The following is a 24651-nucleotide window of genomic DNA, read 5'->3' on the forward strand; positions in this document are numbered from 1 at the left end:
CAAGTGTAGTGGCAGACACCTGTAATGCTTACTACCAGGAGGTGGAGATCAGGAGGATTGTGGTTCAAGGTCAGCCTGGGCAAAAAGTTTGAAAGACTGTATCTCAACCAATGGCTCAGTTTGGTGAACAACTGTCATCCCAATTTCATGGGGAAGGACAAATTGGAGGATTGTGACCTAGGCCAGACTGGTCATAAAATGAGATCGTATTTCAAAAATATACAACACAAAAAGGGTGGCTCAAGACAGAGCGGCTGAAATTGTAAAGCACTTGCTTAGCAAGTGCAAGGCCCTGAGTTCAAACCCCACTACCACCAATAATATATAAAAAAAGAAACAAACAAATAAATAAATGAATAAATAAATAAAAGTAAGGTCAAGAAATCAGAGAACTCAAGGAAAATTTAGAATGGAAAAATATCTAATTGAAATAAGAACATAGTGGCACAAATAGTTGAATAGATTCAACCACAAAATAAATTTATGAGTTAGAGATATTTTAGGGAACTCTTCTAAAATAAAAGAGCAAAGAAAAAGAAAATGCAAAAGAAAAGTTAAGAGATATGGAGGACTGAGAGAAAAATGCCAATATGTTTATAGTAAAGGTCCTGGTAAGAGATTCAAACAAAACAAATAAAACTCACAAAAAGAGAGAAAAATACCTAAAGAAATAACGATGACATGTTTTTCAAATTTAGAAAACATAAAAGACCTCCAGTTAACAAGGCAAATGGATAGATAAGGAAAAATAAATAAATAAATTGTAGCGAAGTTGAAGAACATCAAACTCTAAGGGATAAATTACAAATGTTTAGAGAAAGAACATCTTTAAAGACAAAAGAAACAGGTTAGTATTAGATAGTTCAGTAGGCGCCATGACTACAAAAAATATATTGGAGTAAAAACTGTAGAGCACTGAAAGAAAAAATAACTGAGAAGTTAGAATTTTATATCTTGCAAAATCACTAGTTGGACGATCCCATGTGTGTGTTCAGCCAGAGGCTCAGAAGTTTGCCTTAGATCTATTCCAGAAGAAGTAGTTTCTAAGACTAGAAATGCAAGTCCAGACCTTAAATGTTTCACAAGCCTATGTGTTAATGGCGTCCTCCTCTTGGTGGCTTTGTTGGGAGGTAGTGGAACCTTTAAGATGTGGGGCTTTGTGGGAGGTCTTGGGGTATTGGTGGTATGCCCTCAAAGGGGATAATGGTACCCTGGCCCCTTCCTATCTCCCTTTATTGGTTCTTGGTTTATGAGGTGAGTGGTTTTACTCTACTTGTATTTACATAAGAGCTTTATCACAGACCCAACACAATGGGGCCAAAATGATCATATACAAGAACCTCCAAAAGTGTGAACCAAAATAAACCCTTTTATTTACAAATTGGTTATCTCAGGTGTTTTGTTACAGTGATGGAAAGCAGAATAACACAAAGAATAAATCCAAGATGACTGAATCCAAAGAATAAATCCAAGAGGTAGATGGTTTGTCATGCAGTATTCCCAACTTGCCCTCCATAAAGGTAATTGAATAACTTAGTTGCTTGTTGTTTTAAAAAAACAAGTCCTCCTCCACACAATAAAGGAAAATAAAAGGAAAAAGTGTAGTCACCCAGAAAAAATTCTAGATGGTATCAACATCCAAGGAACGTGTGTCTTTGTACAGATGAAAGTGAGTGTGTGAGAAACTCATGGCTAGGTCAGAGGAAGTTAAAGAATATGGGAGAATTAATATTAATAAGGAAAGAAATATAAATAGATATGCATAAAATGTATGGCATTTAAAATAAAAGGCAAAGATCAAGTTAGTCTTTCTCATAAAATTAGGAAAGAGGAAAAATACACAAAGGTATATTAAATGAAAAATACAGCATAAAATGGAAGAAATTAATTTCCCAATATAATGACAATTACAAGATATATAAATGGATTAAATCTAGATAACCAAAAGACAAATACTTTCATATTAGATTAAACAAATAAACAATCTAGCATTATAATGTATTTAGGAGACACACTTAAAATACCCAAAATAACTGAAAAATAAAGGATGGTGAAAATGGTAAAAATGGAAAAGAAAAAAGAAGCAAGAACCAATTAAGATCTACAGTCAGCAGAGAATTTGTCTAGAGCAATGGGGTTCATTTTTGTTGCCTTCTCAAATATGAAAGTGACATTTCTAGACACTGAGCTACAAACTTGTGAACAAGATAGAATTAAAAATATGTGGTGCTGGGGGTGAAGCTCAGTCATAGAGCACATGCTTAGCATGTATGAGGCCCTGGGTTTGATACCAGCACCAAAACTGCCACCACCATCAACAAAACAACAATAAAGCCAATTAAAAAAAAAAACAACCCTCCAAACAAATAAACAAAACAAAACCAATCCACCCATTGCTATGATTGTGTTATATAAGTTTCTATCAGAGATGTTATTGTAAGCATCAGAGATGCAACTGTTAGGACAATCCCTAGTCTTGGAATTAGAAAACAGAATTGACTAAAATACCAGAGCTGTCTTCCTAAACTTGCACTCTATAGGCCCTCTGTTTCCTAGACTATCTGAACTCATAGAAATGGGATGCTAGGTAAATTCATTAATTTTGAGAAGTAAATATGAGGACACAGGATCACAGTTTTATGTGATATTTATTTGTGGGATATATGTTTATTATACTTAAAAAAAAGCATTCTCTGTTGCTGTTTGCTCTTCTTGGGAAAGCTTTCCTCTTTGCATGACCACAGACTGTTAGGATGGACACATTAAACTGCTGTTTTCTGGAAGTAGCTTTAGTGATCCAGGGCCAGTGGAGATTGCATTTTTCTAGCCTCATTTTGCAATGGGCAGCCTCTGGGAAGAGTTGAGGCATTGTGAATAAATGTCCTATTAGCAACTCTTCAGTTGCTCTGACAGGAGACTGTCCTTTGATGCACAGCAAACACACTGCAATCATGAAATCACAGTAGGTTACCCTGGGATACTCTAGAAATGGAAGTATCAAGTTCTGTAACTTTCCCAATGAGGAAATGGGGATTGAAGTGGTAGATGGTTTGTAATGCAGTACTCCCAATTTGCTCTCCAGAACATGGCTAACTTAGGGGCCTAGACAATAAAAATATCTTTGTGAACTCAAAGATAACCACCCATGCTCTTAATAAGTGATGCATCTCTCATCAGAACCCTGGGCATCAACCACTCTGTGATCTGGGAGGGCACCAAGCTGGGCATTGGGAGACTGGTGTTCTAGTTCTGTGGGGCCATCCCCAGCTGAATGACCAAGAAACCTATTGGCGGCAGGAGGCAGCAAAGAGGGGATCCTGTTTCCAGGTTATGAATTCCCCTGTGTTTCAGTTCTAACATGGGGCCATTTGCAGAACAGATTCTAAAGGTCCTGAGACTTTACCTAGGGGCCTTTGCTACATCTGGGATTGTTCTATGCAGAGACTGGGTATACAAAAGAACAATGGCCAGTCAGTAATAGAAACAATCTCTGACCACAATCTGCAGCAACCTGCCCAAGAAACCAGCCCCCATGACCGGCTCAGAAGCCAGCCTGTTTTAAGCCACACTTGCAGGAAGTCAGGTTGCCAATTCAAGTAACAACCCAAAAAGCCAAACTATAACATCTGTTATAATCAGCCTCAGTGGATGGGGCTTGAGAAATGACTGACAGTTTCCCTCAGTTTTGTCCCTGTGTTGGCAGTGGGGTTCAGTCTGTGATCAGGAGATTTCCAGAATTCTTGTGTCCCGCAGGGAAGAATCCATGGCAAGACACGTGGGTGTAAATGGAGTTTATTAAAATTTAGGGAAGGGAATTACAAAAGGGAGCATGGTGGGTGCAGGTGGAATCTGGAGGCAGAGAGAGCATCTCTTCTCCAGGTGCTTTTAAAACTTATGCTGACCTATGGGAAGGGAGGAGCCAGGTGATTCCCATCCAATAATCACTGAGTGGGAGGGGTGTGGGTGGTTCCCAGTCAGGTGAGGGCGGTCCCTGAGTTGGAGCATGGTCAATCTGAAATGCAATATTTTTCTGTGAGTCCTGAACTTTCCCTAATTCTAGTCTGCCTCATCTGCTTCCAACTTGGAGCCAACCAGAGAAAGTTCAGCATGCCCCCTCACCAGTGCCACAGGGTTCCCTGTTTCCAGCGAGCTGCTGCCAGCTTCCCCAGGCCCAGGGCCTCTGATCAGGGGAACTGGAAGTTCCCCCTTTATTCTGCTCTGATGCTATCCCACTCCCTCGCTGCTTTGAGTCTCTGCCAAAGTGCAGCCAAAGTGACCTTGCTGTAGCAAGCTCTGAATACACACAGTGGTTCCTCCACTTATCTGCAGTTTCACTTTCCACAGTTTCCATTAAAACAAAACAAAACAAGGTCAACAATGGTCCAGAAAAAATTAAATAGAAAGTTCCAGAAACAAATATTCATGTGTTTTTGATTGGTCACCATTCTGATTAGCATGATGAAATCTTGCACCCTCTGGCTCTGCCCTGTCTAGGTTGTGAGTGATTTCTTTGTCTGCAACGCAGTATCCACACAGTATAAGCTACTGCCTGTGTCTGTCAGCCTTCTGTTACTCTAGCAAAGTGCCTGAGGTGATCAACTTACAAAGAGGAAAGGTTTATTTTAACTCACACTTTTGGAGGTTTCAGTTCATGGTTGATTGGCCCCATTGCTTTTGTGCCTGTGGTGAGAGAGGATATCATGGTGGACAGTGCACAGTGGAGCCATCACTTCACCTCATGGCCAGGACAGGAAAAAGAGAGGAGGGGAAGGGGTCAGAGTTCCACAATCCTCTTTAAGAGCACCTCAATTACTGGAAGACTTCCCATGAGGCCCATCTCTTAAAGTTTCCTCCTCCTCCTTATAGCACCAAGCTGATGACTGAGCCCTTTTTTTTGGTGATGTGGGACTAAGCCTTTAACATGTGGACCTTTACGGATGTTTCAGATCCCACTGGATTATCAGACCCACTGTCACAGCAACACAGCGTTTGTGTTCAAATCACCATTATTTTACTTAATAATGGCCTTAAAGTGAAAGCACAAGAGTAGAAGGACAAAGGAGGCCCAACAGTATAAAACACAGAAGGACAAACTGACTGTGGTATGATGTGTCAATGCTGAGGGGCAAATGAGAAACGACACAGTGTAGGTAGGGCTCCTAGGCAAGCCTTGGCTTCAGACGTCCACAGGGGGACTTGCAACAGATCCCAGGGAATAAAGGAAGGACTTCCGTAGTCTTTGCCTGCTCTCAATTGATTCCTTTATGCTAATTTCCATACAGCAGTGATATCGGGAATGAGACTAAGTGCTTTGCTACATCCCCTGCCTTCCCCATGGCCATTGGGGGGTCCCAGGAAGGAAGTGAGAAGTCAGTGCCTCTGGGTGTGCAAAGGGACATCCCCACACTGCCAAGAGCAGCTCACTCCCACCACCTGCCCTTTGAATCTTGTTTTCTGTCATCAGTCCTGTGACTGATCCTAATAGTATTGATAATGACAGAACAAAGAGTTTCCAGGAAATACAAGATCCAAGTAACTTCTCTCTGAGTCTCTCTGTTGGCAGTGTCCTTGGTTGTATGCTTTGAGTTGGTTTTGTCACCGTGAGCTGGAAGATTGCAGCTTTGGTTTAAGACTTTAGACTTTGGTCAAAAGTTTCTTCAAGAGCAATTGAGTAGGAAATTCAGTCCAATTTTTCCCAGAGACCAACTTGCTTTTGTAAATGGTAAATAATTTAGTATTTTAGAACAGAATGTGGAAATCAAAAACAGAAAGTATTGCTGGGCATCAGTGGTTTACACCTGTAATCCTAGCTACTCAGGAAGCAGAGATCAGAAGCCAGCCCAAACAAATAGTTTGAGAGACCCTATCTCAAAAAAATCCATCTCTCTCTCTCTCTCTCTCTCTCACACACACACACACACATGCACACATACACACATACACACAAAAGGGCTAGTGGAGTGGCTCAAGGTGTAGGCCCCAGTTCCACACATAAAAAAAGAAAGTATCAAAATAGGACTATCAATTTATTCAGCAGTTATTAATTGCCTACTGCTTGCAAGGCTCAGGATTTAGGATTAAAATAGCATGTCATCATTTTGATGGGAGTATAAGTTTATGCAGCTCTTATCGAGTCATTATTGGTGCTTGCTGTTTACTTTTCTTCCCCATAGTTTGTAAATTTGTAGATTGGTGCACTATTGGTTAAAAAAAAAAAAGGCACAAGCCACTGTGTTTTTTGTTGTTTTTCTTTTTTTTTTGTATGAGAGTCTCTGACCATCTACATCTACATTTTTAGGGATGTTTATTATAAAAAGTGCATGCACCAGGCCTCACCTTGATCTATGGAGTCAGAAATTCTGGGGAGTGATAGGGGTTGGTGGTTGTAATTGGTGGAATCTTCATTTTTGGGGGCAGGTTTTCAGGTGAGTTCAGTATGCCAAAGTCTGAGAGCAACTGTGTGGAGAGGGATTTTATTATGTATGAAGAAAGTCAGAAAAGGTTAATTGGCCTGTGGCCAAAGGTCACAAAATCTGTTAATGGCGGTTGTAACATACAAAACTCAAGGAGTAGAATGATAAAGCTGTTTGAATCCGTGAGTCTCTCAGAGGCTTCAGGTCAAGTGCCTACTATTTGCAACTCATGAAAAGAAATCACTTATTAAACACAATACTGTTCTCAGTCAAAAATCCCTTGTACAAGGTGGAAACCCTGGTAAATTGCTGGAGGTTTCCTTTCTTGGTGTGTGGCACCTTATCAGCCAGCCCTGAGAGCCTTAGAGACCTGGGCTCCAACACAGCCCTGTGCACAGAAGGGCTCCTTAATTGAGCTAAGGGACTGGGATCCTGTCGCCCAGTTTGTAAAGTGCCACAATGCTCCACACTCCCAGGAAGAGGCAAAGGTCAAAGCATCTTTGAGGGGAAGCTGCATCAATGTATGGTTTCCTTTGTGGTATGGGGAATTCTTCAGAGGCTTAAGCTATAACTAAAAATCCCATTGGTTTTAAAGTACTCTAACAAGGAAGATTATTTTCATCTGAATGTGCTCTCCTTCCTTACCTCATCCTTCTTTTTCTGTTTATTATTTTGCATTATTTTATTTTATTTCAACCACTCGGCAAGGCCCCTGATCTCTTTTGGAGGCTGGGGACAGAGCTGAAAGGCAACACCTCAGCGACTGTCTTGAGTTGAGGCTTTATCTCCTTCCGAAGCTGCTCTGGCTCCACAGGACCTGGTAAAGAAGGATGACCTCTGGCCTTTAAGATTCTGAGTCCCAGGCTGAGCCCATCCCTGGGGACCCCTTTCTTCCCACAAAGCCATTCAAAGGAGCACAGAATCAATGTTAAATCTATGCCTGTATCTAGAAATAGAAAATAAAGGTAAGATGAACCTTGCATTGATACAGAAGCTGCATTTTCTTAATCACAATGGTTTAGTACAGTATACCGTGCTTAACAACTGGCACGTATTCTGAGAAATATGCTTTAGGTGAGTTCCTGATTATACGAACATTGTAGAAAGTATTGTCACAAACCAGGATGGCTACAATGTCACTGGGTGATAAAATCTTATGGGACCATTTGTTATATTTGTGGTCTGTCATTGACCAATTTGTCATCAAGTGGCTTATGACTAAATACCTAGACAGAAATGATTTTTTGCTGAAGTAGCAGAATATGAGGGGTCCTTCTTGTCTGCCTTAAACACCCTGGGTTTCAAAGTCACCTCTGTCTATGCTAGGCAGGTCTGTCTATCTGCAGTTGGAGCCCTTGTCCCATTGACAGCCCAAGCAGTGCAGATGGATACCAGTGAAATTGTCAGGCTCCTTCTCTCTAGACACTAATGACATTCCTCTCAAAGGACCAAAGCTTCGTCCCCTTTTTCCCACAGCCCGGGCTGCATGGATTCTTTTCCACAGGTTTCATATTGTTCTAGATTGAAGCAGGCTCTCACTGGCTAATTTGTTTTTCTTTGTGTAAGTCTGTGCTTGAACTTGATCAAAGTTCCATATTTAGTCTCTTTTCGCCGGGGATGGGGAGCTTAAAGGAAGCTTTACTTCCTTCTGAAGTATTCTGAGAAACACTGGCCACTAATTACGTATTAATAACCTGCCTGTGCTGCCGCTCTGCACGGTGACCCCTGCTGTCTGCTGGGTCAGCATTTTGGCCCCTGGAATTCTCTTCTGCACTGGAGGGAAGGAAAGATGAACACAAAGCAAAACAAGCAGAACTAGCCATGGTTTCTTCATTCGCTCAAATACAGTATAAAATGCAGATGAGGTAACAGGAGAGAAGGAATGCTTTTGATCTGATGGAAGAAATAGAGGCATTATTTTGGTTGACATTTCAGGGACCCTGCTGAATCAGTCACCTGCATTTTCTACAAGACACAGACAGTCTCTTAAGCACATTTTCAGGCCATTCTCTTATTTTTTAAAATGGTAAGTTAGCATGGAATTTAATGAAAGTTTTGCGTCTATCTGACTGCTGTTGGACAACACAGCTTGTTTCTTTTTGATATAAACACAGTGATGAATACCTGTGACTTTGATAGCAGCATCCTTGATCCCAGAAGGCAGTTTTCTGTGTCTTTTTGGTTGGGTTAGGTCCAAGCTGAAAATGGGTTTCTGCACCAAGCAAAAGTGAGAATGTCTTGACTTCTGCCCAAGCCTGGAAGAATCCTGCTTAGCTTTCACTGTCAATGGAGGAATCCTGCGTAGCTTAGTCAAGGGCTGCACTTCCTTCATTCTGAGTGACTTCTCATGTCACCACACATCAACAGAGGGAGGAGAGGCTTTAACACTAATCTCTAACAGAGGTGTCCTGTCAGACACACTCAGAAATCATGTTTTAATTTTTTTCCTCTTTTTTTGGTGGTACTGGGGTTTGAACTTAGTACCTCGCACTTGCTAGGTAGGTGCTCTACCATTTGAGCCATGGTGCATTTTCATTTTACACCCAGACTGTAAGAGCTGTCTTCACCCTTAGCCATCTAAACTGATGCACAGCTAACAATGAATCCTGTTCACGCCCATAAACACTGAGCCTACAGTCATGAACCTGACTCTGTCCCAAAGAGGTTTCCTGTGGTTCCCAACTTTTATTTTCAAAGTATGAGGATAAAACAACCCCCAAAGTTCAGTGTCTGTTGGAATCAATTCTCTTTAAGAGGAATAATAGGCATTTGATTATTTATAGGTCAGAAGGCAGCATAAGGCTTGCACACACACACACACACACACACACACACATTGGGATTACTGGGGTTTGAACTCAGGGCTTTGCAGTTGCTAGACAGACTCTCTACTGTTAGAGCCACACCTTCAGCCTTAGGCACACGTATTACTTTAAAACAGAATTTCACATAACTTTAGCACATAATATAAAAATAATCAAAACCCAAAAAACAATTTTTCTCTTATCTTTGTAAACTCCTTGGAATTTTCCATGACACAGAGATCAGCATAGTCATTCTGTAACTAATGGTGATTTGAATATTTAACAAAATTCACATTTTTTGGGGAGGGGATAGTATGGAGGTTGAACTCACAGCCTCAAACTTGCCAGGCAGGTGCTCTTCCACTTGAGCCACTCCTGTAGACCCCAAATTCCCACCTGTATCTGATGAACTTATGCAAATTTCCTAGGGACTTTTCATTTTTCTCTAATGGCATGTTACAGGTATGTCACAGACCACACTTTGAGTAATAAGACTGGATAAAAGATGTTAGCTTTTGATGTTATCATTAAAAAAAAAAAAAAAAAATCCTTCCCTTTTAACACTAGAGGTCACTCTGCAACCACAAATGTGAAAGCAGCACCCTAGGGCTCAGAAGGTCAGCGCAGCTAATCTGTATAAATTGCTGAGCTATGTGCCAAATTTGTACCTAATTATGGCTTGCTTTGATGCAGCACCGATTCTATTAAAAGTTTCCCTCTTTGCAGTAGAACTGTCAATGTTGTGATTTACACATTTCAAACCAGCCCTAATACTTCTCAGTGATATGTCAGGCACTGTGACCAAGAACACATCTCTTTGTTCCAGATTTTTGATGTTCCTTCTCCATATGGAGATGTTCATTCTGCTACTTGGGTATTCAGTGGTGACAGCCTGGTCTGTATTTGTTTTATGAGACCAAGCTAGAGACAGATTCGTCACAACTCTGGAGAAGGATGTGCAGAGATCACAGGCAAGAGTGCAAGAGTGCAAGGCAGTTGTGGGAACAATCTTCAAACATTTTTAGAGTTCCTCTTTCCTGCTTTTGGAGCTTCATAAAACCAGCTCTGCATCCAGTGTACAAACTGTTTTTTTTTTGCATCTATTAGTGATCTGAATAGTCAAAATGGCTTATCAACTGAGAATTGAAAAATCCTTATGTATTCTTCCTTGAAGAGTTCAATTTCATTTAGTTAGTCATTCTTTCAGAGTAACTACCATTATTTCTAAGGCTTTAAAGATTTGCCGGTGCAGAAATTTCATATATAATTGCAGGCAAAAATGTGTGTTTCACTCATTAATGGCTTCTATTCATTGGTGTTCTGTCTGTGATGAGAAGGACCTGGTGGGGGGCACAGGTGGGGCGGCTCTTCTGGGTCTCCTACTTCATGGAGAGTAGACTTCCCCAGCTGGGTAGGTGTAAAAGATGTAAAGACCAAACTTAACAGGAATAACAGGAGAGTGGGGACCCGTGCCTCTCTTCCATAGCTTTGAGGCATGGGTGATTCCCATGAGTCAGAGTCTTCCCATCCAAGGTAGCCACATTAGGGAGGACTTTTGCCATGGACAAGGCAGACTGCTCCCTTTGTGGCTTGTATCCCGGTCACACCATCGCTTTAATGTCCTCTGTGTGGTACCCAGGGCTGGGTTGGATTTTCGGTGTATATTTCGCTTAGATTTAGAGTACTCTAGGCAGCTGAGATCATTATTCTCTGTAAGGAGATAACAAAAAATACACTATGATCACTTATCCTGGCACCTAACCTTCCTGCCAACCATTGATTTCCCATCTTGGTTTGCAAGGTGCTGAATGGAAGAGATCGATTTAACAGCACTGATGTAGCTCAAACACTCCCACAATCGATGTTATCAATGAGCTTTGTTCCTCATGTCCTCATCTGACCTGGTCACAGTGGATTCTACATAGGCTCCTCCTCCTCCTTTTTAACATTTTTAGCATATATTAGTTATGGGGGTGAGGAGGGGGGGTTCATTGTGACATTTTTATATGTGCTTACAATTTATCTTGGTTAGATTCACCCCACCATCATTCTCCCTCACCTCCCTCCCTCCATTCTTAAAATACTTTCCACTGGTTTCATTGTTATTTTTCATACATGTATATAAATAGTACATTAACCATATTCACCCTTTCCATTCCTCCTCCTCCTCCCACTCATTCCCACTCTGGAACTCCTTCATTTTTAGAAGTGTACACTCATTGTTCAAAGGGGTTTTGCCATGGGTCTTCACCCATGAATATATGTATTTCAACCAGATTATCCCCCTATATTACACTCATTTACCCTTCCCCCACCTCCTACTTATTATTCCACAGCTTTCAATGGGTTTCTTATGTCATCTTCCTACTTAGATGTAATGTATTGGGATATTATTCACCACGTTCTCTTCCAAGTCCCCCTAGTTCCTTCAAATAGTCCTACTATTGCAAACATGCTCTCCCTATACATGTGTGTATGTATACAAATATACACAAATACACACATATATATTCATGTTTGTATTGGTGAATACGTTTATCCATCTTCCACATACGAGAAAACGTGATCTTTTGTCTTTCTGAGCCCAAAGGGGCTTCTTGATTGCAGACAGGAAAAGAGGCACCAGGAGGGCTTTTATAATGGGAGCTTCCCTCCTCTCCCCAGAGCAGCGGGACTCACCATGTCCGCCTCCTGGTTCCTAATGCACATCCTTGCATCTCCTCTCTTGGATTTAAATTAAAAGCCCCAATTAGTCTCCCGTTTTCTAGAAGCCTGCAAAAAACACCATTTAGGGAGGAACTGTTTAGAAAGCAGGTTTTTACTTAATAAACAGTGATCAATCGAATTGATTAACCATGAACACATTCCCAGAGTCTGTGGGTGGTGCTCGTTGTTGATAATTGCGGTTCACCCGTGAAAGACTATTAACTGGCTGCCTGAAGACTATTTCCCAGTTCTTCCCTTAATAGAACTGAGGGCGAGGGCGGGGGTGGAGGCGGAGGGGAGAAAGGTATGAGCAATTGTTGGTGGCACTTTTTGGAGGGGGTTGGGACGGTAATTGAGCCAGCTCTGGGCCCCAGCAGGTCTTCGCACTGTTTCTCTGAATCGTGGCCATTTACTTGGCACTCCATAGACATTTTCTGTAAATCCCGCATCTGTTTTTTTTATTATTATTTTTAAAGAAAGTAATTCACCGGGTAATCAGATTTTTTCATGCTGGCTTTGTGGCTTTCCATAAACCCAAAGTGTCTGGAGCTGCTTACATCAGGATTAGTGTTGGGCTCCGTACAAGACTTATTGCCACCGAGGTTTGCTAAAATTGCAGCTAGAAACTCGGAGGAGAGAGTCCTGGCTGCATTCGGTAACTGGTTGTCCCCGGAGGGACAGGAGGAAGATTGTAATGGAACGATTTCTGCAGGAAAGGCGGTTGCAGAACTGCTGCTGATTTGTGCAGTCCGTTGCACCCGTCTCCTCGGAGCGGAGCGGGTCCCCGGGGACTCCAGGCCCAACTCTGAGCCCAGGGGACAGGATGCTCTTTGTGTGACACAGGGAGGGAGAAGCCTGGAATTTAGACAGTTTTCTGAGCCTCTCTTGGCACACACAGCTCAGCAAATGGGCATAAGTGCAGAATCGTAAGGCAGCATGTCCTATGTGGTTAGTGCTCCCCAAGACCTATTGAGGGGTCCTGTGAGGGGGAGGGTGCATTGACGTGCTCTGCAATAACTTTGATGCCCGTTCTCTGTACTGGCCCTGGGTAACTGGGGGGCCACTAGTCTCCTTGACTACGGAGGATTCTCCTTGGATGGGTAATCTCTTGCGCCCCCTAGTGGCCCGCGCGCGTACTCTGCGGGCCACCAAGCCTGTGCCGCTGGTCCTCCTCCAGGGGAGTCACCTGTCTGCTCCACCTCTACAGGGTTTATTGGGCGCAGGAAAGCGCCAGGTGTTGTTGGCTGGAGAACCTGTCAAAAAGCAAAGAAAGACAGAGGTCCGAATGGTGGTAGTGGTAGGCAGTAAACCATTTGTGTTGGGCTTTGAAATAGGTTTATTACTTATGTGTTTATTATTTCTTGCATATTTGCCTAGGGGTAGTTCAAATCTGGAAGTTTCCAGTCCTCTGGGAAGACACGGAAAGTTGCCTGTCCAGACAGCCATCCCCAGCCATCCTCTCCTTTCTCATTTTCCTATAAAGAGCCTGAAAAAATGAAATTAGTATGTGACTTTCTATTCTTTTTTAATGCTGGGGTGGGGGGACAGAGGACATGTGACACAATATAACGTAAGGGAAAGCTCACCATTGGGTGTTTCTGGGAAAGGTTTTTTTTTTTTTGTTTTTTTGTTTTTAGGATACATTTGTTCTACGGTGGGGCTTCATGTTGACACTTCCGAATAGGCTGATGTGTGTTGGTCAGATCACCCCCATCCTCTCTTCCCTCACCTCCCTCCCTGCCCCACTTAAAGCAATTGCAAGAGGTTTCTCTGTTCTATTTCACACAAATATATGAAGTCCATCCACCACAGACTCTCACTTTTGTCTCCTTCATTCCCCCTTCCCCGTCCTGAAAGTACCCCCCCAACTATTTTACAGTCCTGTCTTTCATTATTACTATTTAAGTTGATGTTCAAAGGGGTTTCTCAGTGTATCCCCACTATAAGCATACTTTACTTTGGTCCGTTCAAACCCTTCCATTGCTCTCCCCTACCCCTTTACCTCCCACCCCCCATTTTCAACAGCTTTCAATACATATCCTTATATCCTCTACCTTCACAGATATTATGTTTTACAATATTATTGATGCCCTCTCATTCTCTTTTCCTTTCCCTCTTTTCTGGGAAAGTTTTTCAATCCTCCCTCCCCTATTTGCATTAAAGAGATAGATGTAGAAGACTACCACCTACTTCTCTGTTCTTGCTTTGAATGTAGATGTGATACCTGGAGTGTTGTGGCTATTTTAAACCATGAGGGTGACCCCAACAGCAACTTCTCTCCAGACTTTTTATTATGGGAGAAAAATGAGCTTCTATGTGTTCAAGCCCACTGGTAGGTTATATGTTACTTGGAGCCAAATAATTCCTAACAAAAACACTTCCAAATGAAACACTGTGTTCAAAAACTGACTAGGAGAAAACTGAGAGGAAAACTAAATTTCTTTAGGGTAATGAACCAGGCTCTGGGCTCTCACATGCATAACCAGTACCAAAGACAATGGTATCATTATAACCACTTGTAGTGGGAAAAACTAGATGGAACACTTTCCCCTTGTTTAAACAAGCAGTTCAGCTTGAAGGACCAATTGTGATGCCCAAGAATCAAGTTTCCAATGAGCTTTACTTGTCCCCAGAGGCTATGCCCCTTCTGAGGACTGCTTTCCTACTGCCTACTGCTTGTCCAGAGTTGATGTTGTGGCCTAGCAGTGCTGGGGAGGACAGCTAAAACAGGAAAGCTGCTGCAGCCAGACAGGAGTTTAAGGAAGGTCACAGGGCTACTCAGCAACTCCAAGGAGAACAGGGCATGTCTAGAACTCAGAACTTTGTGTTTCCTCCCCTATGCCCACATCACACAGCCGAGCAATGGTGACCCCAAAGCACTCTTCTGGCCAAGGCATGGGACCAGCATCTTATACCAGAGATAGATGGACAGACACAGCTCTTTTGGAACCATGCCTAGGAGCAGAGCAGAAAGTGTCTGAAAATCTCTTAAGGGGACTGTTGATTTTGGATGATGCAGAGACTGAAAATCCAGCAACATGGATTCTGAAATGAGTAACCACACCCCACGCCAGTCTCCAGTGTGAGCAGGGGACCTGTGGATTTAATGGAAAGGGTTGAACTCTGATTGAGAAGCTCACTGTAGGTTGCACATTGTATAAATTCATTCATTATAAAAAGTGTGGACCTGGCCAGATGCAGAGGGTCATGCCTGTAATCACAACTCCTTAGGAGTTAGAAATCAGGAGATTCAAGGTTAGAGGCCAGTGTTAGGTCTCAACCTGACATCACTTATGCCATCTTAAACTCTGCTTGACTTTAGAGTTGTTGGCTCCAGTAGAGATGGGCCCTCCAAGGGAAATGTTTCGTTTCTCAGCACCTGTGCCAGAACACAAGACCTAGCTCCTTGCCTACTACCAGCAGCATCCTCTTCTTGCCATTGGTCCGTGATTGAAACATCCTGCTTCCCAGCACTTATGCTGGGACATAAGACCTAGTTCCTTGGCTACCCCTAGCAATGGACAATGGACAATGGACAATGGACAAGTCACAATGGAAAAACTCTGCCCCCTGCTTTACCAGGTCCTTCCTTTCCTATAAAACCCCCCATTCTATAAGCAGCAGTGGGCTCTAGCTCTCTTACTGGAGACCCCTTCTGCAGGTTTCTTCTCTTGAATAATCTTGCGCTGATGGTGAGCCATCTCTTTGTCTATCTCTCTGTGCTTTTTTAGTCTAACAGCCAACCTGGGCAAAAGTTAGTGAGAGACCTCCATCTCAACTGATAAGCCTGGCATTGTGCCATATATCTGTGGTCCCAGCTACCTGGGAGGTATAGGTAGGATCACAGTCCAGGCTTGCCTGGGCAAAACTGTGAGATATTACTGGAAAAATAACTAAAGCAAAAAGGGTTGGGGAGTGTGGTTAGAGAGCCACTTAGAAAACATGGAGTCCTGAGTTCAAACCCCAGTAATGCAAAAAAAAAAAAAAAGAGGAAAGAAAGAAAGAAAGAAAATATGGACTTTCTTTGGAGATCGTGGGTCAATCATTCTCCATAAATCTTCCTACAGCATTGTGTTAAAGACTCCCCTCCCCCATCCAGATAGATATGGATCATGGGTGGCTCTGTGACAGAGGACTGGGGTGCTCAGGAAGGAGTCCACACCCACAGTACCACAGTCAGCCTTCCATTCTAACCCTGGTGTCACCAGGACCCTCTCTAAGGTAGAGCTGTAGCTTCTTCCCCAAGTTCCCTGAATCATTGATTCCTACCTTCCCCTACTGGAACAATCATTAAGAGAATTGGTTTACAAGGCTCTTGCTGAGCTCTTGGCTGTGGGAGAGAAAATAAACAGACGCTGGATAGAGCTGTAACATATGACGCTCCATCCAATGCTTAATGAGGCCAGTAAAAACAAGGACGCAAGAGTAGCCACAGATAAATGAGAATCTTGCGTAGAATCGAGAGTTGACTATATTTTATTTGATTTAGTCCTAGAAATTACAGATGTGCTGTCAATTATGGCAAAGGAGTTCTGACTAATTTCTTCACTGAATTCATTTCAAAATTATTTCATTTCCATGATTATAAAAGTCATACTGTCTCTTGTAGAAAATATACAAAAGAATCAGATAGAGAATTAAAATGGCCAGACATTCCACCACCAGTCATAATTCATTACTAGTTAATTACTAATTGATTACTGGTTTGTAGGGACTGTCCAGAACCATGGCTCTCTTAGTACATTCATGGGGCATTCCATCAAGTGGGGACACTGACAACCACTGCTTGATTTGAGGAAACTGAGGGAATGAAATAACTTCCTTAGTGGAGGTGGGGGAGCCAGAATTTCACTCCCTCCCTCTCCCTCTCCTCCCTGTCCCCTCCTCCTCTGTGGTGCTGGGGGTGGAGTCCAGGACTGTGGACAATGCTATGAAAGTGCTTTGCTGCTAAACTACACTCCTCATCTCTGGTTTTTTGAGGCAGAGTCTCGCTGTGTAGCCCAGGTTGGCCTCAGACTCATTATGGGGGAGGACTTGGAAATGACTATTTCATGAGGCAGAAGGATGCGCTGGCTCTAAGAGGAAAAAGTTCTGGGCATGGAACAATGGATAATTGACTGATCTTAAGAGAAATGATTTCTACCAAATGCAGAATGACGCAGGGAAAGCTTCTAGAGAGGACGAAATTTGAAAATAAAATAATTAAAGGAAGAATGAAATCAGGCGAAACAAACAAAACCAAACAACAATGAATAGCAGGAAGTTACATCACAACTATGAAAAGCAGACTCACTTTAGGGTGGGTGCAGTGGTCGTGTCTGTAATCCCAGCTACTCAGGAGGAGGAGATGGGAGCATCATCATTGGAGGACGGACCTAAGCAAAAAGTTAGAAGGTGCTCACCTCAGCAAACTAGCCAGGCATGGTAGCATGTGTCTGTGATTCCAGCCAGGGAGCATAATTAGAAATATCTGGGTCCGAGTTTAGTTAGGACAAAAAATGAGAGACCTTATCTGAAGAATAACTTGAAGCAAAAAATGACTGAGGGTGCGGCTCAAGTGGTAGAGCGCCTGCCTAGCAAACATAAGACCCTGAGTTCAAATGCCAATAAATAGGCTCCTTTTAGTTTATTTTGGTCCATTAGCTAAAAAGAAGGGAAAAGTGGGAGGCTATAGTAAAAAGAATTGAGTTTTCTCCCACACATGTCAGCAATATTTGCTAAGCTGGACATAACTTGTACTGATGTTTTCCTGTGAAATGCAGCGGGTTAACACTTCTTAAAATAATTACACTCTTAACAGTCCCAAGGGGACTAGAAGCTGGGATGCTGTACAGGAGTGGGAGAAGAGACATTCCCAGCCTTTGAATTCTGATGTCACCAAAGGACCCACAGGTGTCCAACCTGGACAGAGAGGAGCTGCATCTGAGAGGCCAAAAGAGAGACCAGAGGCTGTCAATCTATGACTCTGAGAGCTCACAAGCTGTTCCTGGAGGACTGTGCTTGGTGAGGGAAGGAGTAGAAGCCCCCAAAGACTAACAGTCTGGATGTCCAGCACACCATGGGGACCCTGGTCCTGGAGTCACCACCAGTGGCCTCATGCAGAAGCCCTAGCCACAGGGCCTTGACCTTGGGCAAGACAACTGGCAGGGGAAGTTCATGCTGCTTCTCCAGCCCGGCAGTTGAGGGTAAGGACGCACAATGACATAGTGGATCTCCTGAGTCCCAGGGCTGATGTCTGAGTTGAACGACACTGTTCACTAAGATAAGTGCATCCAGCGTGGAGATGTCACGGGAGCTCTTTTCCTTGTGGGGTTTTTGGACAGAAGAAAGATAACATGGGGATCCTGCCCCTCAGAGTGTCCTGCAGCTGCGTGTGTCTGCACGATGCACTCTGTGAGCTCTGGCTGCTCTGGGGTCAATGATTTTTGGATTAAGAAGGATTTACATGGTAAGTTGCAATTGTCGCCATTTCAAAAGGAAACGCTCGTGTCTTATAGATCAAAAGGCGTTTTAAAGTGTCACTGATTCACACGCCCTAATCTGAAGCGCTCCACCGGGCCAGACCCAATAATTCAAACTTTAACAATTCCATGCCTGCGTTACAAAGTTCTGTGACCAATTGTCTCCCCACTATCGCGATCTCCTCTATCAATGAAAAACCTAGAGAGAAATAAGGATCAAACTATACACGGGGGACCCCTATTCTAAAGAAAAGATTACGAGACATTTCAAGTATAAGAACAAATTCTCCTGGTTTGTTATGGCAATACATGCTGTAATTCCAGCTACTTGGGAAACAGAGAGGAAAATTATGAGTTTGAGGCCAGCAAAATTAGCACGATCCATCTCAAAACCAAAACCGAACCACAAACAACAGCAACAAAAACAAAAATGAAAGGGTTTGGGTCAGAGGACATATTTCAAATGGTAGGGAGCTTATCTAGGATGAGTGAGGCCCTGGGTTCAATCCCCAATACTGCAACAAAACCAAAAATATCTTTTGTAGATGGTTTTAGCAATAAAGAAAAAAAAAGTACAATAAATTTGGAAAGATCACTTATTATCCAGCACTCAAAAGCAGCCCAACTATCCATTCATTCTACTTTTTTTGGTGGGAGGGACCTGAGATTTGAACTCAGGGCCTCACACTTGGAAAGCAGGTGCTCTACTGCTTGAGCCACAGCTCCAGTCTATTTCACTCTGGTTATTTCGGAGATGAGGGTCTTGAGAACTATTTGCCCAGGCTGGACCTACAACCACCATCCTCCTGATCTCAGCCTCCCAAGCTAGGATTACAGATGTGAGCCACTGGCACCTGGACATTCTACTTTTTTAATATAAAAACTAAAAATTCAGCACAGCTATGAATCAAGGGCCATGGATTCTAGGATTTTTGTTGTTGTTTTTAGATTTTTTCCCCCCTTCCAAGACATTTTGATAGCCTTCTGCCAATCACATGTTGCAAAGTGGGTATGGGACAATACTAACTTTTAATTTCTAGGAGGGACCCTCCTGACTGTCTTAATGCTTCTGTGGCTAGGGGTGGTCTTCCATCATCACAAAAGTGTGGATGAGGTGCACATCTCTGCTGCTGTGTGAAAGAACAGGTTTCATTGTTTAGATACCACCATCCCTTGCTAGCTAAGCTCTCTTTTTTATCATTTTTCTCTTTCTAACATTTTGTTTTCTATATGTCAGTTGTTGTCTGTGGGCTCCCCCAAGTGCACATGCCACATGTGCTAAGGCTAACTTACTGCTGTACTCCCAGCACCCAGCACAGAGGCCTGGTTCTTAGTACATGCCCAATTAAAAGTTGATGCCAAATGGACATGTTGGGAAGGTTGGCTGTTACAAGGTAGAATGGTCCACTCTTCAGTGTGAGAGGATGGGGCTGACCTTGGTAGCAGTGGTCAGGAGCACATGCTTTGTTGTCCTCCTGACTGGCATGGACTCCAATCCCCCCACCTTGTCCTCTTTCTGTGGTACTGGGGAATGAACTCAGGGCCTCCAGCTTGCTAAACCCAAACTCTACCACTTGAGACATGCCCCCAGTCCTTTTGCTTTTCGTTTGTTTCAGATAGGGTCTTGCGCTAATTTTGTAGGGCTTGAACCAGATCCTACAAATTCTGGCTTGTGAGTAGCTGGGACTACAGGTATCCTCCATTATGCCCAGCTTATTTTTTTTAAGTCGTTTTTGTTTTTTTTGGTGGACGCAGTGCTTCACACTTACAAAGCAGGTGCTCTACTACTTGAGTCTCACCTCCAGTCCATTTTTCTCTGATTATTTTGGAGATAAGGGTCTCTTGAACTACTTTCTCTGGGTGGCCTCAAAGAGTGAGCCTCCTGATCTCAGCTTCCCAAGTGGCCAGGATTGCAGGCGTGAGCTACCACACGGAGACATCATGATCCTTTAAAGAGAGTCTTGTCAGCCCCATTTTACAGATAACAAACTGAGATTTAGGGAGGGTAATAACTTCTCCAAAGGAAAACCACATGAGAAAAAGTCTTTTTTCAAAGCCCACACTCTTTTCTTGAGACACACATGTTCATGCAGGCGGTGGGGTGTTCACCTAAGGATGTGCTTTGGATGAGGGAGAACAGCTTTGGGAAGGGTGTAGCATTTTATGACCTCATTATCTTGGAGTCTTAAAAACTGACCAGGCTGAGGTTGAGTTGCAGTGTATAAATAGAGCTGGAAGCTCATAGTGAATTCTTTAAGGAGGCAGTGGTTATTGCCATAAAATTTCAGAACCTCAAATGATAACCATCTCACCGTGACTTAACAGCGTGACCTGGAAAGTTACTAATTAATGTCTGTGGTATCCTGTATTCAGGAAAAAGTAACTTCCTGGGCTTTGACCTTCAGCAAATGTTCACTGTGTGCTTTGATTTATGGCTGATGCTGCCCAGGCTCTGGAATTCCCTAACAAGACAGGCTGACTCTAGTTAAGGACAGACCTAAAATGAAAAGCTACAGAACCCTATATGAAATGCCACAGCTTAAACATGGGTCAAGTGGTAGGAGATGGTAGAGGAGGCAGTAAGAATCTTGCTTAGGGAATAAGAACAGGGAAAGGGCCCCTGAGGAAAAAAGGATGACCTGGGTTTTGAAGGATGAAGAGAAGTCTCTTGGGTGGGATGAGAAGAAAGGGTGTGTCAGGCAGAAGACACCATCGTCTTGAAGGTCTTGTGGCAACAGGTATCTTATTGTTTTTACAGGACAGCATATATTTATCCAAGGGCAAATAGGCAAGGATCTACTGTGTGCTGACCTAGTGGTGAACAGCAGAGACACTTAACTAAAGGAATGACAGAGTGTCATGAGGGCCATGCAAACAGAACATGGTCAGGACACAGAGAAATGAGGGCTGCATGGAGGATTGACGTTTGAATCAAGACCTAAGTGACTAGGAAGAACCAGCCATGTGATCAGAACCTTTCAGATCCAAACTCTTGCCTTCTTCTGCCCAGGTTTCAGTCCTAGCATTCAAGCTAGGGAAGCCCACTGTCCTTGCTGACACCCGTGGGCCAAGTACCCAGGTCTTGGAGAAGGTTAATGGGGAAGGATCCTGCTTTTCCATTTTCTTTGCCTCTCTGATGGCTGTCACGCTCTGATCATCCTGCAGGACTCCAGCAATGTCTCTGATTAGGGCTACTCAGAAGATGCCACCACCGGGGGTGTGATGTAGCTCCAGGACTCCAGGAAACAGAACTTCATTACTTTATTAAGAAGACACAGCCCTACTCAGAACCAGACCAGCTATTTCCTAGTGGCTGAGAGCAAGGCTGGGAGTTCATGGGGCCGAATCTTAGAGGAGACGGGGGAACGGGCTCTATGCCCAGTGGACTCCATTGACGATGGACAGTTGTGACCTCAGCATCATCATAGTGCTGTGCCCAATAGTAGAGATGGCTTTGTCATTAGTGAAGGGACTAGGTGGACCAGGCTGATGAGAACTGAGTAAGGTGGGGCTGTCAGCACCCAAAGCCCTGAGAATCATCTAGGTGAGTGTAGGGGAGGGGATGAAGGTGAGACGGCTGGAACAGTGAGGTAGAGCCTTGTCTATGTCTAAGTCATGACACAGACCTTGGATTTCCTCTCAGGTGATCAGGAGTAACCTGTAAAGCTGAGTAGTGAATGGTGCTCTGGATCTGTACCTAAGGAAGTTTTCTTCTGGATTCTGGGTGAACAAGGGACAGACAGACAGGCTGTTGGTGGTCAGGTGGCAATGTTGGAAGTGATGGGTCAGGACCAGGCAGTATCCCTGGTTTCTGAGGTGAAATGAGAAAGGGTATGGCAGACCATCCTGTCATCAGGTAGAGAATATAGTATCACACCTGGATAAGTGATAAAGGATAAGGTCTCAGTTGGATTTTGAGGATGCTGAGGGATAAAAGTCAGGCAGCTGCTGGAAATTCAGTGTGAGGCTTGGGAAGGCAGAGACAGACTTGATGACCAAGTTGGTGAGGTGTGAGCAGTGTGGGTGATGCCCTAGATGTGGGAAGTATGAGAGGAAGTAGAAGGTGAAATCCTGGCAGATCCCAGCATCTCATACATGGTCAAGAGGAAAAATGCTCCACGAAGGTCCCTAGCGAGGGGCGCTCAGGAGGTTGAAGGAGGATCAAAGGGAATGGACACTGACCAAAAATGGTGATAGCCACCATGAGGGGTTTGTTTATTTTTTCCGTATGAAATTGATGGTCAGAGAGCTTCTGACAGGTCACTCAGTTAGTCAGTGGTAGACTGGACACAGGACAGGAGTTAGTGACCCCAACTTAGGGACAGATATATTAACCAAGCTACTCTGTTGAGATTCACTTTATAGCTGCTTTTAGAAACATATTCTTAAGAGTTAGCGTTTAAAAAATACTTGATTAGTATGCGAGTATTTTTTTGTTAGAAAGAGTATAAATGCAGTTGAGGAAATTTGGAAAACAGAAAAGAAAAAATATCAACCACAATCCACTTGATTTTAATCCAGTCACTATTAGTATTTTGATGTGACTTTGGTGACTATTTTTCTGATTTATATTCTGATTTTTTAAAACCTAATATTCTAACCAATTGTTCAAGCTTTGAATACACAATCTCCATAACCATCTCTTTTAATGGTCACATAAAAATCCATCAAGAGAATGTGCCACTTATTAACTTGAACAGTCTCCAATTTTGAGTACTTAGGGTATTTTCGCTTTTGTCACTGCTGCTTGGTATAATATTATTACACTGTATTGAACATTTTTCTGAATTTAAGATGGTCTCCTCATGAAAGTTTCAGTTAATATTTTTATTAGTCTTAATATGTATTGCCAAATTGCTTCCTGAGAGAGCCATACAAGTAATTACCCAGTGAATGTGTGACTGGAGATGTTTACTTTTTAATTCTGGATGTCTTCCTTGGCATCGCTCAGTAAGGAGAGATGGAAGACAGAAGTCTTTGGCTTTCCTCAGTGGAAAGACTGCCCCCTAGGGGCTGCAATTTGCCTCTGCACTGTTAACAACAAGGTGAGTGGGACTTTAGACAAGGTCAAGTCCATCTTTCAGGGGGAACCTCAACATTAATTGACAGAGCTTCTAAAGACATGAGAGAGGCCAAAGGTGACCTGGATGGGACTTGGGGGAGTGGGAGTGTGGGAAGAAGAAATCTTGACAGTGTGGGACCAAAGAGAAGGCAAGAAAGGGTGAAATAGCAAAGGAAATGGGGACACACTGCAACCCCAAATGCCACCTTGGCTCTTTCCTAACTACTTTGGAGAATTTACCACTGGAGACCATACACTGAATTCTTGAGGGACTAGTTTATTGGACCAGTTGAGAATCCTCCAGGGAAATCTAAAGGGGTCCTGTCATCCTGTGTCCAATGACTATGGAGTGGGACCCCTGACCAGCCACGACCACAGCTCCCATTACAGCTGAGTGAGGCTGCTGCTGCTGGGCCCCACACTGGTGTCTTGGATCTGGGGACATATGCACCTGCGTGTGTGCGTTCTCATTTCTTTGCTTCCTAAAGGTCCTTAGAAGGATAGTAGTTAGAGAAAAGAGTTAAGGGGGTGGGAAGGGGCTATAAACTGGTTTCTGTTAGATAGGAAGCAATAGTGAATCTAAATATTGCATTGCCAAGAAGAAAAGGGGAAAACGACTTTGTAGATCCCTGACACTTGCTTTGATAGACCAAAGCAGATATTAATGGTTGAGAAATGCTTTTAAGTCCAATGTACCTTTTGTGTGCTTCTAAATTCTGAGAGGCTCAGATAAGGACCCTGGAATCTCAGAGGAGCTGGATTGCAGCTTCCAGAGATGCTTTAAGACAACAAAACACTCATTAATGGAAGAAATATACGATGGCAGACACCTTTATTTTTGTTTAGTCTTTGACAGGGTGGGAATGAAACAAGTTACCTGATAGGGGGAGAAAGCCCAACCTTCATTTAACTTGCTGAGTTCTGTGGGCCTAATTACCTATAAGTATAATTACAGGAAAAACGGATGACACTTTTAGCTGTGGACTTAAAGAGTGAGTTAATTTCTGACTTTGAGAAGAAGTATGTTAATTAGCCTTGATGCTCTTTCTCTCTCTCTCAATGGAAGTTCCTCACCCGGTCCTGAATGTGGCTGTTTCTTCTGTACCTTTGAGTAATGAAAGGACAATGCGTGCCAACCAAACCTGGGCTGCTGTATTAATAAGGCTACTTTCCTGTCCATCGATCATCAATTAAAGGTACGCTAG

Source organism: Castor canadensis, chromosome 19, assembly GCF_047511655.1.
Source record: "Castor canadensis chromosome 19, mCasCan1.hap1v2, whole genome shotgun sequence".
NCBI classification, from domain to species: domain Eukaryota; kingdom Metazoa; phylum Chordata; class Mammalia; order Rodentia; family Castoridae; genus Castor; species Castor canadensis.